This window comes from Monodon monoceros, unplaced genomic scaffold, assembly GCF_005190385.1.
Source record: "Monodon monoceros isolate NGI ecotype Baffin Bay Population unplaced genomic scaffold, NGI_Narwhal_1 Super_Scaffold_1, whole genome shotgun sequence".
NCBI lineage: Eukaryota > Metazoa > Chordata > Mammalia > Artiodactyla > Monodontidae > Monodon > Monodon monoceros.
In genome coordinates this window covers 39313032-39328574 of record NW_021703765.1, presented here as the reverse complement: position 1 = coordinate 39328574, position 15543 = coordinate 39313032, and the positions used below count along the sequence as shown (strand labels likewise).

The 15543-nt window shown below is 35.1% G+C and overlaps 1 protein-coding gene across 12 annotated transcripts in view; it reads right to left on the bottom strand.

Moving 5' to 3' along the window:
• Positions 1–15543, bottom strand: part of NOL4 (nucleolar protein 4) — a 395149-nt gene that overhangs the window by 210603 nt on the left and 169003 nt on the right. For 2 of the 12 annotated variants that reach the window (XM_029226162.1, XM_029226167.1), the window contains exon 1: positions 3748–3921. The exons of the other annotated variants lie outside the window; for them this stretch is intronic. The gene's annotated coding sequence lies outside the window, so the exon portion shown is untranslated. Of the gene's footprint in view, positions 1–3747; positions 3922–15543 lie in introns of those variants that run through there. 12 annotated transcript variants of the gene reach the window in all.

Here is a 15543-nt window from a genome sequence, read left to right as displayed (position 1 = left end):
ACTGACTTTCCCTCTGTCTAGTAATAGCACCCATGGGTTTCAGGTTTGAAGGTTCTTTAATGCTATCCAATCATTGGCCAAGTCTATCTTCTGCTTGTTTTATTACACCCCTTACCACAGATATTTTGATTTTCTATCTTACAGTCATTCTCACCAGACTGTTTTGATGAATGTCTGAACTTTAGCATTTTGCTCTGTAATTCTTACCATCTGTCTGGTCGCCTGTCACTTGGCAGAGGTCAGATAAACCTTGGTTGTATAAATTCACACATGAAGGTCCATAGACCACATGTCTATAATTTCTTTTTCATCTCTTCCCTATGTTTAATTGTCAGTGTTTCTATGCTAGCTTAGGCTCTCCATCCTATTCATTTCTCTAACTATCACTCAGACCATCTATTCATCCTACCCCACATGTGTAGGATGCATCTTCACAGAGAACGGCTCCTATTTTTCACTCTTGGTTCACAAACGCTCATTGGTCCCCAACTGCCCTCAAAAGTATGTATCATCAAAAGCACAAAGCCCAGACTGACGTTCTGGTCTTTCTACAACTGGATTTCAACAACTGCCACAGCCACCTTCCCCATACACTATGCACCATGCCACCCATTTGCTTACATGCAACCCTAAGAAAACAGAAATTTAGCATCTAACATATTTGTCCTGAGACATACAAAGTAAAACTTAAAGAATTAAAGTAAAATTTGAAGAGAAGATTTTTACATCAACATAAGTCCCAACATTTTAAAAAGAGAAGAGGCATCATTGCTAAATCACAGTTCTCGAGTGGCCTTCCAACCGACAATGTTTCATAGAATCAAATCTTACATAAATAGTCAAATTGAACCTTAGTTTGATTTTTAAAAGCAAATACAAAAAGTGTTCATATCACAGTATTACCCTTTGTGATGAAGATTTTTATTTTTATTTTTTTTTGCTGTACGCGGGCCTCTCACTGCTGTGGCCTCTCCTGTTGCGGAGCACAGGCCCCGGACGCGCAGGCTCAGCAGCCATGGCTCACGGGCCCAGCCGCTCCACGGCATGTGGGATCTTCCCGGACCGGGGCACGAACCCGCGTCCCCTGCATCGGCAGGCGGACTCCCAACCACTGCGCCACCAGGGAAGCCCAAGATTTTTATTTTTAATATTTACTATAATACACATGCCAATCATCAACCATACTGGGTAGTTTTGGAACCTATCCTCAGTTTACATAGTAACTGACCATTAGGAAATCATGTATTAATGCCTCCCATGTGGGTTTGTTTGTTGAGTTCTCCAGCATAAGTTTATGTTGTAATTTTTCCTGTGTCATTGTTTCCTCTTTCTCTTTTCTGTATTATGGTTCCCCATGCAAAAGCTCAGACCATTTCTAGATCTGCTACTAAGCCCAGAGCTTTCAGAAGACCTTTACATCCTGAGGATTTTTATCCTTAAAACTGACTTTTGGACTTTCCAAATGACATTTCAAACCTCTGACTCCTGTTCAAGAATGGAGCAACTCGCTCTTTCAAAAACTCCTGAAGCAGTGCCTTTCAAGGAATAATTAGGCTTTGGAGGATGACCTGTTCCCTCTCCAAGCAAGACCTTGACAGACTAGGAGCCCAAAGCAAACCCTGCCTCAGGGATGTGACAAATTCCCGCTAGTCTTCAACCTACAGCATCTGGGTCCAGTTCAATCGCTACTGTATTTCTAAAATAATAATGATGATGATAATAACCACCACCACAAAACACAGGAAATGGAAAACTCTAAGTGATATAACAAGTTTTGAGGGTTTTTCTTTACACTGGTTAAGAATACCTCTCAAAAAACATTGGTTAAGGTTGTGAATGGACTAAATCCTTGACTTACTTTTCAATTATTATTCAATTATATATTTGTACATTTCATTCTGTTATCTCAGTAAATGGTGCCCATTTTCTATTAGCCATCCTTCTTCTTTCCCAGTACTGTTCTATTCATTCTGAGCTTAGCATCATATAGTAGACCTGAAGTTTCTCCCTTTTTACCATAAGGTCATTCATTGGTCTGCTCACTTTTGCCCAAAGTCTATGAAGAGAGATAAGTAACTCTAGTTTGCTTTCTGCAGGGCTGGGCGTTGAGGATGGGGGTTGGGGGGAGAAGAGCAAATTTGCTTTTCCTCTCTGTGATTTTTAAGGGCCCTACCCTGAACTAGTGATAGAAATCATAGAAAAGAGGTTGTTGGAATAATTTGCAATCTTTTAATGAAAGGGGTTCCTGACTTCCTGCTTTGTCTCCATTTTCTTGAGAGCACCAGGCTTCTGCATGGTTACAAGTTGAATGCTATTAAGCCAAGTACCACCCTTATGGTTTTGTGTGTTTTTCCTGACATATGAAGAGAATAATTTTACGTAGCCTTTTAATATAATTGTTCCTTTAAATCTAAGACATGTAGTCTATTCTAGCATTAAGTTTAAGAGAAAAGCAGTATATGTGTGATGTGCTCTGCTTTTCCAGCAACACCTAAATCTCATTCATTCTGATAAAGCAGCACATATCAAATGGAAATTAAATATTTTTTATGATAATGGCTATATTTAGCATAGATTGTGATGGTAGTTGTGTGCTAGTACATTAGTAGCCTAGGATTTGGTCCATGGGAAACAAAACTCACTTTCTAAATACACACTATACGTATATGGTCACAATCAAAACATCTGAAAACCACGATGAACACAGCATGATACAGTTTTTACCATGAATGTTTTAAATAAAAAAACATATATACTTTCAGGGTAATACACACTGATAGTCAAAACCACTCAGTTTACATATTAGTAATATCATATGTAAAATCTATATATTTTTGGAAAAGAATATTTTAATTTTTGGATGTGGATTAAAGTGTACTTTGAAGTAATTAAGTTTTTGAAAGACTGGGCATCTTCACAATAGCTATCAAAATCAAACATTTCAAATCCATAACAAGGTTTCCCAGCACTTTAGCTAGAATACATGCAATCCTTACTAACTGCATAAAAAATGTACAAATTCAACCAAGGGGGAAAAAAATCTAAATAAATCCATATAGACAGCCCCCCAGAACAAAATCCATTTGAGGCAAGCAACAGAAAATCCTGAAAGATTTACACATCGCACATGCTTTATGCTGAGAAGTTGAAGTAGCAGCTCAAATAGAAGAGCTAAATAAATTAATCTTAAATAAATTAATCTTACCCAATGAATACCTTTTTATAATTTTATAACTACCTTAAAAGAACTCTACCACTTGTATGCTTCTAAAAATATTTTCAAAAAATGTATGCATAACAGAAAAAGAACATTTACAATCCTAAAATGAATTCTCATCACTTTGAGTGTTGAAGAAACACACCTGCTTAGACATATAGGTTTTTTTCGTGAGTTTCTTTTTCTTTCTGTCAAGGAAATTTTAAATTTAAATGCACAAAAACCTAGGGTAAATAAATTAAGTGCCCAAAGCATATAATACATACACATATATATATATATATATATTTATTTTTTCCTATCTAATTTTGACTTGCTCCCAGGATTTTAGATGGACATTTCAAAAGTATTTAAAATTTTTCCTCAATTCCTGATGTGGTCAACCCTTTAAATACCATCTAAACTAAGAAAACATTGGCAGTCTCATCAGAGTCTCCTGCTGTCCTTCTACTGCTGCATGGGACAGTCTTCAACAAGACTTAGACAAACCTCATTCATCAATATTCTACTCTGGAGGAGCTGACACTTACTGTGAATTCTGCTCTTCAACTTAAATACCAGTGTCTGTGGCAGACCAATTCTATCATGGCAGAGACAGCATCCCTCAGGCGAGGTCCAACCTTTCTCTCCAAGTGCACCCAGGGATTAGTCTGACTTCCCCTAAATTCTCTCCTCTGCACAGTAAGAGCTAATCTTTCCTGTATGAAGCAGGAGATGGTGTTGCTATGACAACAGAGCACATTCTAGCAGTGGGACTACGGAGATGAGCCTTCAAAGACTCAGGGAAACATTCACTCAGTTTTCCTCCAGGGCTATGGGCTCCTTCCTTTAGGATTTAATCCCCCAACAAGTTTACTGACAGGCTAGGTTGCTGATTATCTATGCATTTTGCTATGGGGTGATCACTGGTTAAGAGCATGGCTGGAAGATCACAGCATTCTTTAATAAAAGTGCCATTCTTGGTTATATTAAATTTCCAATTTTAAATGCTCTGTATAGCTCTTTTAAAACACTGCCCTCTCTTAAATTTAAATCCTCCTCCTTACTCTTAAGTTTTTCTAAAATGATATTAGTATGTTGCGAATGGCATTATCAAGGGGAAGGCTTTATCTTTTTTTGTTGTTTGTATATCATCACCATTGTATCAACTTGAAGGGTAGATACATATACACACACACACACACACACACACACACACACACACACACACACATATCCATTTTCTCTCTCCAGCATAAACGTCTGGAGCCTGGAGGTTTCAGGGTGGGGGAGGGTATATGCTAACATAAGCAAATCCTTGCAGCTACATTTTGCATACATATATTAGCCACAGAATAATCACAATAAGCATTAATCATTTAGAAAAATAATCATCAGTGGAATTTAAGTGTCTTTGCAACAGCAGAAGAGATCTAGTGTCAGGTCATACTGTATGAGGGCAGATTTATATATCATTTTCAAACAGCAGTTATATTTTTGGAAAATAATAAACATATACATTATTAAATATTTTAAATAGTCATTAATGCATTTGAACTGCCCTAATTGTGTCCTATTTTGAATATCCATTTTTCTTCAGAAACATTCCTGTGCATTCAAACACATCCATTTCCTTCACTGGAAGGGAAAGGACACAGGGCCAGTTTTTCCCTCTGCAGGCAAGGTTCAGTTTACTACCACCGTGAATGAGGATTTCACCCAGGGAGTCATCCACACTGTCTTTTTTACTCCTTGATTTCCCCATTATCCTTTCCATTTCTCAGTCCTTTATGTCAGGAGCAGCTCTTACTAAGCAACACCCTTCCCCCACAGGGAGCTGTGATTACTCGCCTTTGTGGCTGAAGCAATAGAACCTGCATCATCTACATCTACTCTTTCCAGTAAAGAAGGGAAACAGGACCTACGGATGTTGCTGTCACTCAGAGGTGAGGGAATCTACAGGTTCAAAACATTCAATGTCCTACTGGTTTTCTAGGAAAATCATCAGGCTGTCTTTAGTTATTTCTTGTTTATCACCCAAATATGTATGAAATGCTTTAAGATATTAACAAGAACATCAATATCGCAAATAACAAAGATATTTACATTTAGTAATTCATATCAAATGAACAGGGCATTTGAAAACTCATTTTGATTTGTGGTTCTGATTTCTAACATAGTAAGAAATAACAGTTAAATTTGTTTAATGTGTACCTTGGGATATATCTCCAGGACACATATGTACTCACCTCATAGGTATATGCAGAACTCTTCCCCCCCAGGATCCTACCCCCAGAGCTTGTTCTGAAAATACATTCTCATAATTCAAAAACTTATGGCACCTGTTTTCATTATGTTCATTATTATCTAATTAGTAAGAGGCTGTGTTTTTTTTTTCATTTTCACTCTCATCTTCAGGGAAACTGGATAAATGCCAAAGCATGTAAACAACATATGGTTTACTTTCAAAATCAACCAACCAGAATTACTTATTCCTAAAGAATCTCTTAGCTCAAAAAAATATGGTGAAGAAATAATTTCCTGCTCTAATAGCTAATGTTTACCATCTGCTATTCCTTTAAGACTAACTACCTGGAAATCAATCATGCTGTGTATTTTCCAGCTCCCCTGCCCCCAAAAGACAATATTATTTATTTTTTAAAAGTTTTTTAAAGTAGGTCATGCTGAAAGTGTCACAACTTAGATTTGAATTTTGCGAGTTATAACCAACCAAGCTTATATGAATGCCAGCAACCACAGCTGTTAGAAGTTTATCATTTTCTCCACTGTATTATTTTTTGAGCCCCTGTTTTTCAACATAATATCAGTATATCTGTTAAACTATAACAATGTTTATCTTAGGGAAAGCTGGTAGGAAGAGTAGGGGAGAGAGCATTTTTCTGAAAACTCATCTTGAAGATGGACACCAAAGCAGTTCTGAGGAAAGAAGCTAAGACACTAGAGCCCATGGAAGGGGGGCAAAGAGTGGGTCAAAATCCATTTTTTTCTAAGCAGCCCCCTTTTGTAGAAAGGCTTAGATACAGCCTCTAGACTTTGGCTGGACAGTGAGCAAAGACTCCAATGACAAACTATATGACTAATCTCTCTGTGCCTCAGTTTCCTCCTTTCAAAATGTGGAAAACAATAGCATAATAGTACTTATCTCATGGAATTCTTATAAAAATTCAAGGAGTAAGTATACATAAATTTCTCATGAGAATGCCCAGCAAGAGAAAATGCTACTTAAATGTTAGGTAATATTTAGGATTTGGAAGCGAGAGACTAAATATTACTCATCTTTGTCCCCCTGTTCCTAACGTAATATCTGTGATAGGATATGTACCCAATGTACAAAAATATTTTTCATAAAATTTTTATGGTGTTAATATATAATAAAGCAAAGTGACTATATAATAACTAGGGATTCTAAAATAGATCAGATACAGGCCAATATCACTGATGAACAGAGATGCAAAATTCCTCAACAAAATACTAGGAAACAGAATCCAACAGCACGTTAAGAGGATCGTACATCATGATCAAGTGGGGTTTACCCCAGGAATGCAAGGATTCTTCAATATATGCAAATCAATCCACGTGATAAACCATATTAAAAAATTGGAGAAAAACCACATGATCATCTCAATAGATGCAGAAAAATCTTTCACTAAAATTCAACACCAATTTATGATAAACACCCTCCAGAAAGTAGGCATAGAGGGAACTTACCTCAACATAATAAAGGCCATATATGACAAACCCACAGCCAACATTGTTCTCAATGGTGAAAAACAGAAACCACTTCCTCTAAGATCAGGAACAAGACAACGTTGCCCACTCTCACCACTATTATTCAACATAGTTTTGGAAGTTTTAGCCACAGCAATCAGAGAAGAAAAATAAAAAGAATCCAAATTGGAAAAGAAGAAGTAGAGCTGTGACTGTTTGCAGATGACATGATACTATATACAGAGAATCCTAAAGATGCTACCAGAAAACTAATAGAGCTAATCAATGAATTTGGTAAAGTAGCAGGATAAACAATTAATCTCTTGCATTCCTATACACTAATGATGAAAAATCTGAAACTAGAAATTAAGGAAACACTCCCATTTACCATTGCAACAAAAAGAATAAAATACCTAGGAATAAACTTACCTAAGGAGACAAAAGACCTGTATGCAGAAAACTATAAGACACTGCTGAAAGAAATTAAAGATGATACAAACAGATGGAGAGATATACCATGTTCTTGGATTGGAAGAATCAACATGGCAAAAATGACTATACTAGCCAATGCAATCTACAGATTCAATGCAACCCCTATCAAACTAGCAGTGGCATTTTTCACAGAACTAGAACAAAAAATTTCACATTTGAAGGAGACACAAAAGACCCCACATAGCCAAAGCAATCTTGAGAAAGAAAAATAATGCTGGAGGAATCAGGCTCCCGGACCTCAGACTATACTACAAAGCTATAGTAATCAAGACAGTATGGTAGTGGCATAAAAACAGAAATATAGATCAATGGAACAGGATAGAAAGCCCAGAGATAAACACACACACATATGGTCACCTTATTTTTGATAAAGGAGGCAAGAATATACAATGGAGAAAAGACAGCCTCTTCAATAAGTGGTGCAGTGAAAACTGGACAGTTGCATGTAAAAGAATGAAATTAGAACACTCCCTAACACCATACACAAAAATAAACTCAAAATAGATTAAAGACTTAAATGTAAGGCCAGACCCTATAAAACTCTTAGAGGAAAATATAGGTAGAATACACTATGACATAAATCACAGCAAGATCCTTTTTGACCCACCTCCTAGAGAAATGGAAATAAAAACAAAAAGAAACAAATGAGACCTAATGAAACTTAACAGCTCTGCACAGCAAAGATAATCATAAACAAGATGAAAAGACAACCCTGACAATGGGAGAAAATATTTGCAAATGAAGTAACTGACAAAGGATTAACCTTCAAAGTGTACAAGCAGCTCATGCAGTTCAATATTAAAAAAACAAACAACCCAATCCAAAAATGGGCAGAAGACCTAAATAGACATTTCTCCAAAGAAGATATACAGATTGCCAACAAACACATGAAAGGATGCTCAACATCACTAATCATCAAAGAAATGCAAATCAAAACTTCAATGAGGTATCACCTCACACTAGTCCAAATGGCCATCATCAAAAAATCTAGAAACAATAAATGCTGGAGAGGGTGTGGAGAAAAGGGAACCCTCTTGCTCTGTTGGTGGGAATGTAAATTCATACAGCCACTATGGAGAATGGTATGGAGGTTCCTTAAAAAACTAAAAAGAGAACTACCACATGACCCAGCAATCCCACTACTGGGCATATACCCTGAAAAATTCATAATTCAAAAAGAGTCATGTACCAACATGTTCATTGCAGCACTATTTACATTAGCCAGGACATGGAAGCAACCTATGTGTCCATCAACAGATGAATGCATAAACAAGATGTGGCACATATATACAATGGGATACTACTCAGCCATAAAAAGAAGTGAAACTGAGTTATTTGTAATGAGGTGGATGGACCTAGAGTCTGTCATACAAAATGAAGCAAGTCAGAAAGAGAAAAACAAATACCGTATGTTAACACATATATATATGGAATAAAAAAAAAAAGTGTCTGAAGTACCTAGGGGCAGGACAGGAATAAATACACAGACGTAGAGAATGGACCTGAGGATACGGAGAGGGGGAATGTAAGCTGGGATGAAGTGAGAGAGTGGCATTGAGATACATACACTACCAAATATAAAATAGCTAGCTAGTGGGAAGCAGCCACATAGCACAGGGCGATCAGCTGGTGCTTTGTGACCACCTAGAGGAGTGGGATAGGGAGGGTGGGAGGGAGACACAAGAGGGAGGGGATATGGGTATATATGTATATGTATAGCTGATTCACTTTGTTATACAGCAGCAACTAACACAACAATGTAAAGCAATTATACTCTAATAAGGATGCTTTTTAAGAATCTAGAAAGATATCAAATGTATTTAAACAGATGATTGAAATCATAAGCACTATACAGTTTTGTGTTATGTTTTTTTTCTTAATATTGAATAAAAGTCATGGGGTTGTAATGTACAGCATGGTTATTATAGTTAACACTATATCGAATATCTGAAGAAAGAAAGTAGATCTTAAAAGTTCTTATCACAACAAAAAAAATTTGTAATTATGTGTGATGATGGATGCTAACTAGACTTCCTATGGTGATCATTTCATAATATATACAAATATCAAATTATTATGTTGAACTCCTGAAACTAATATAATGTTATATGTCAATTATATCTCAGTTTTTAAAAAAGTAAATTTTAAAAAAACATACTTTTTTGGGGGAAAAATACATAGGCAGACTCTTAGGATGAATTGATTTCAACTGTATATTTTAACAACAAAAATAACATTTTTGAACTCTGCTTTGAGATAGTTACATGGAGATTGAAAGTAATGCCTGTGTAAATTTTTAAAATAATGGTTGTGAATAATTCATCTAAAAAAGAAGATAAATTTATGACAAACCTTTTTGTTTACTTCAAAATTAAAATATTTTTTTCTAGATGAGTCTGTCTCGAGAATTATCAAAATATCACTCGAGATTTTTATCTTTTCATTATATTAAAATGCGAAGTTCTTTATTGCTATTCTTAAGCATGAGCAGTTACTCTTTTTTTTTCAATTTCTGCTTTTCCCCCAATTATTTAAGAGTCTTTACACCTCATTAAAATATGGTTATAGGTATCACTATGAATTCAAATATCCTTGAATTTGCTATAAAGGGAAAAATTATTTTGGAACACTGTTATAAAAGTATTAAATTATTTACATGGAATTTGAATGTTCAAACTTACATCGTAGGCCCCACAACATTTAAAAGCAGCATGTATTTGCCAGTGAAGAGCTGATGTGTCAAATCAGTACTAAAATATTCCAAAGCTGTCTATTATGCAAAATATTTTAATTCCTCATATTTGAAAAGTGCTTTAACATTTACAAAGCAGTTTTTTTGAGGATGGAATACAAATATATGTTCCTTTTCTGAGGGTAACACTTAACCTTCATTCAAGAAAATTGTGTTTGCTTTTTCTATTCTAACTGTAACAATAATCCCCAAACTCTAGCACAATTAATATAAGATAATAATATGAAGGAGACAAGGGGGTCACTGTAAAGCAACGAAACCTCTTCATCTTTAGACTGTCACCGTACAAAGACTCAGGTTGGCAATACGAATCAACAGCCAAGTTAGAAAAAAACATCTAGTAAAACATAGACTCATTTTTAAATACCTCTATGTGTCGAGCATTATTCTATGTATACAGCAGTAACAAAACAGGGAAAAAAACCTCTTTTACCCCACTTATATTTCAATGGGGGAGGAAAAAAAATAAAACAAAATACTAAAGTAAGTTACATATAGTTGAAGAAAATAGTGTTACATGGCAAAATAGAGTGGAGGAGTTGTATAGGATTTTCAATTTAAATAAATTGGTTTTTAAGACCTCACTGGGAAGATATTTGAGCAAATCCTCAAAAGAGGCAATGGGGCAAGCAAAGCAGATAAGAGACTCTCAGATAAAGTTAACAACAATCACAGAGAACCCCGAGGCCCTTGTATACCTGGCATGTTTGAGGTACAGCACAGAGGTCATTATAGCTAGGACGTACAAAGGAACTTAAAATTTACACTGAGAGATGGGGAAGCCTCTGAAGGGTTTTGAGCAAGAGTGACATGATCTGACTCAAGTTTCAAAAAGATCACCCAGGTTGAGAATATAATGTAGGATAGGAAAGGAGACAAGAATGGAAGCAGAGAGACTAGGTCTGAGGCTACTTTAATAAGCCAGGCAAATGATGTTGATGGTTTGGACTAGGATGGTAGACTTAGAAATGGAGATAACTGTTCAGATTTTGGATATGATCTAAAGATGAAAGGAAGAACCAGCAAATTTTCTGATTGAGAGCATGCTGAGTATTATAGAAAGAAGGAAGCAATAGATGACTCTAAGTATTTTGGTCTGAGCAACTTGAAAGATGGAATTACCATTGAGGTGGAAAAGACTGCAGGTGGAGTAGGTTTTATTTATTTGTTTGTTTATTATTTTGTGGAGAAAAGTTCCATTTTGGATGTATTAAGATGTTTATTTTGAACTCAATTGGAAATGTCAAATAGGCTATTGGGAATACAAGTCTGGGGTTCAGGGTAGAAGTCTGATTTGAAGATTTAACTATGAGTCATCAGTGCATTGATGATATGGAAAGACAAGTCTAGACGACATCACCATAGGAATAATTGCACACAGAAAACAAAATATTTAAAAACTGAGCTACAAGGCACTGCAAATTTATGACATAGGAGAACTAACAAAAAATTAAGGAACAAACTGAGAATAATGCCAGTGAGACAGAAGGAAAAACAGATGAGAAAAGAGTTACTACAGCTTCCATTCATGGTAGTGGACATGAATGTGGATGGACAGTAGAGGAGCAGCCCTGCTACAGATGGAGTGACTTTGCAGGGATGAAGAGAAATCAGCCAAGACAAGATGACAATTTGGTCTGGCAGAATGGTTTTATAAACTGAAAATAGCCCCTAATATAAAAAATACCTTAGTATGTCAATTCTCCTTCTTCCTCTCCCCAAATTTTACCAAGAGCAGCAGTCAAGGGGAAACAATGCAAAGAGAAATTGCTTATTCCTAAGCATTCTTGAAGTAATTGTATTCCAAAACCCTTTGCAATTGGAACCCAATAGTAAACAAACATACTTGTGACTACAATACACTCTCCTCTCAGTCCGAGTACTGACAAGATGAAAAACTCCTGGGAGGTTAGGGGTTTGACAAATCAAAGATGAACTCAGTATATTTAAAACTATGGCTCAGCCATAAGAGGAATTTGGAATGGCTAGTCCCTTACCCTAACCACCAGACAATGGAAGAGACTTTATTACCTGGGAAATAAAACAATAAAATGGTATACTTCAACCACTCCTTTATAACTATGTCCAGAATACAATAAAACTTTAAAAGATATATGAAGGAAAATTTTACCCATAATAAAGGGAAAGCAAAGTAAATAGAAGATCCACAGATAAATCAGTTATTGAAATTAGCATGCCTGGACTTTAAAATAATCATTACTAATATGTTTAAAAATTTACAGCAAAAGATTGATATAACGGGTAAAGTGGTAGTGTATTTCAGTAGAAAATTGGACACTCTAAAAAAACATCAAATGTAAATTATGGAATTGGAGAATACAGTGTCTTTGGATGAGTGTAACATGCAATTTTACAACTGGAATATCAAAAGGAGAGAAGAGAGGAAATGGGACTAAATTTTTTTGGAAAATAAAAGCATAAAAATTGAAGAAACTGATGAAAAATCTCAACCCACAGATCTAAGAAGCTCAACAAATCCTAATGAGAACTTACACACACACACACACACACACACACACACACACCTGGGCATATCACAGGCAAACTGCTGAACACCAAATATAAAAGAAAATCTTAAAAGAAGACAGAGACAAAATACACATAACTGAGAGAATGAACATTCAAATGGGCAATGGCCAGGCCAAATACAAAAATAGAACTCTGACCCACATCTGCAGCAACCATCCCATGAAACCAACCTATTTTCTATGGTAACTAGACCAGGAAGTCAGCCTACTTTCAATAAGTCAGACTTGTAGGAAGTCAGACAACTATCTCTAGCAACCAGCCTAAGATGTCAAACAATAACCCTTGTAACAATTGCTTTAAAATGGCCAGGACTTGATTAATTACGGCTTCCCTAATTTTTGTCCCCATGCCCAACTTAGGACCAACCAGAGAAAGCCCTATGCACCTCTAACTACTTTCATAGGATGTACCACTTTTAGTTAGCCCACCTCCAGCTTCTACATGCCAATAGCTTCCGATCAGGGCATATCTGAAGTCTTTCCTTTTTTTCATTATAAAGCTTTCCATCTCTTCTCTCTGCCTCTGAGTCTCTGTCAAACATGAGTGATGGTAGCTGACTCTTATTATAATGAGTTCTGAATAAATATCCGCTGCCTATTCTTATTTAGTTGGTCTTCATTTATTTCCACCTAATGTACAGAACAGGAGTGATTGCTGACAACACATAATAAACAATTCAACCCAGAACAACAATCTTTAAAGTACTGGAGGGAAAAATACTCGTAATCTAGAATTCTACCATCAGTAAAACTGTCCTTGAAAAATGAATGCAAAATACAGATATATATATATATAAAACAAATAACAGGTGAGAGAATTTGTCACTAGCAGCATCTACACAACAAAAATAATACAGTAAATACTTCAGTATGAAGGTAAATAATTCCAGATGGAAACTCAGCCTAAAAGAAAACTGAAAGAAGTTATAAATATATAGGAAATACAAATTACTATTTTCAATATTTCTTACTTTCTATAAAAGGCTATTAAAAGCAAAAATAGTATTATGAACATGGAGTTTATAAATTATGAAGTGAAACATGAAAACAATAGCACAAAGAAAGGGAACAACTGGAAATATATAATTTTAAAATTCTTACATTAAAAATAAAACAGTAAAGTATGAATTCGAGTTGAGCTATAGTAAGGTAGATACATATTGAAATTTCTAGATAACCACACACAAAAACCAGTTAAAAATAGAATTAAAAATCCTCCAATTAAAAGATATTGTCAGGCTGGAGATACATACTTAGATAGATTGATCTGTCTATCTATCTATCGAGAAAGGCAGTAGGGGACATTCAACAGTATGGTGTTATACAGAGCTATTTTAAATATAAAGAAAAAGAGAGCTAAAAAGTAAAATGACAGAAAAACAAGTAGATAAAAATCAGTGAGGATTTAGATCTGAATGACACTATTAACTAAGATGACTTAATTGACATATATAGAATATCACAAAAACAGCTACAGAATATTCTTATTTTCAGGTGCATGTGAACCTTTCATCAAGTCAAATCATATTCTGAACTGTGGAATAAGTCTCAATAAATTCAAAAGTATGAACATCATACAAAAACACTTTTAAAAATCTAAAAAAAAAACCCAAACAAACCGTCCAAGATTTGGAAACTGAATACTCGCTTCTAGTTAAAACATGAGTCAAATAAGAAATTGTGAGGAAATTTTTAAAATATTTTAACCTTAATTAATATGTAACAAAATGTACCAAAACACACATGAAGAAGCTAAAGCTGCACTTAAATATAAATATATAGTTTTCAATGTTCACATTAACAATGAAGAGTTTAAAATTAAGAAGCTAGAAAAAGAAAAACAAATGCAAACTAAGCAGAATGAAGTAAATCATTAAAACTTAAAAGGGGTAATAATTTAAATGGAAAGCATACAAAATATAGAGAATAAGCAACATAGCTGATGTTGGTTCTTTGACAATATTAATAAAATTCATAATCCTTTGGAATAACTGTTAATGAAAATAATAAAAATACATGAATTACCAATATCAAAAATGAGAAGTACAACAACATGGATGTATCTAGAGGGTGGATCCTGCTAAGTGAAATAAGTCATGCAGGGAAAGGCAAATACTGTAAGATCCTAGTTGTATGTGGAATCTAAAAAGCAAAGGAAAGAAACAAATAAAACAAAGTGTTAAAAAACTCATAGATACAGAGAACAAATGTGTGCTTATCAGCTGGGGGTGGGGGAGTAGGGTGTTGGGTGAAATAGATGAAGGGAAATAAGAGCTGCAAAACTCCAGTTATAAAATAAACAAGCCATGGGACATAATATACAGCATAAGAAATATGGTCCATAATATTGTAGTAATTGTGTTTGAAACGGATAATTATTAGACTTGTCCCCACAATCATTTTGTTACTTACACAAATGTAAGTAACACCTGAAACTAACATAATACTGTAAGTCAACTATATTTCAATTAAGAAAAAACACAGAACCCAACAGTATATTTTCTGTAAGAAATTTACTTTAAATACAAAGACACATATAGATTAAAAGTAAATGGGTGGAGAAAATTACCATGCTAATAAGAATCAAAATTAAGCAGAGTAGCTATATTAATTTCAAGAAGTACAGACTTCAAGGCAAGGAAGGTTATCAGGGATAAAGTAGGGCATTATATAATGATAAAGAGGTCACTCCTCCAAGAAGACATAACAAGTCTTAAAATGTATGTTCCTAACAAAAGTGTCCAATTATGTGAGGCAAAAAGTGGTAGAAATGCAAGGAGAAGTAGATGAATACTCTATCATAATTGAAGATTTCAACATCCCTC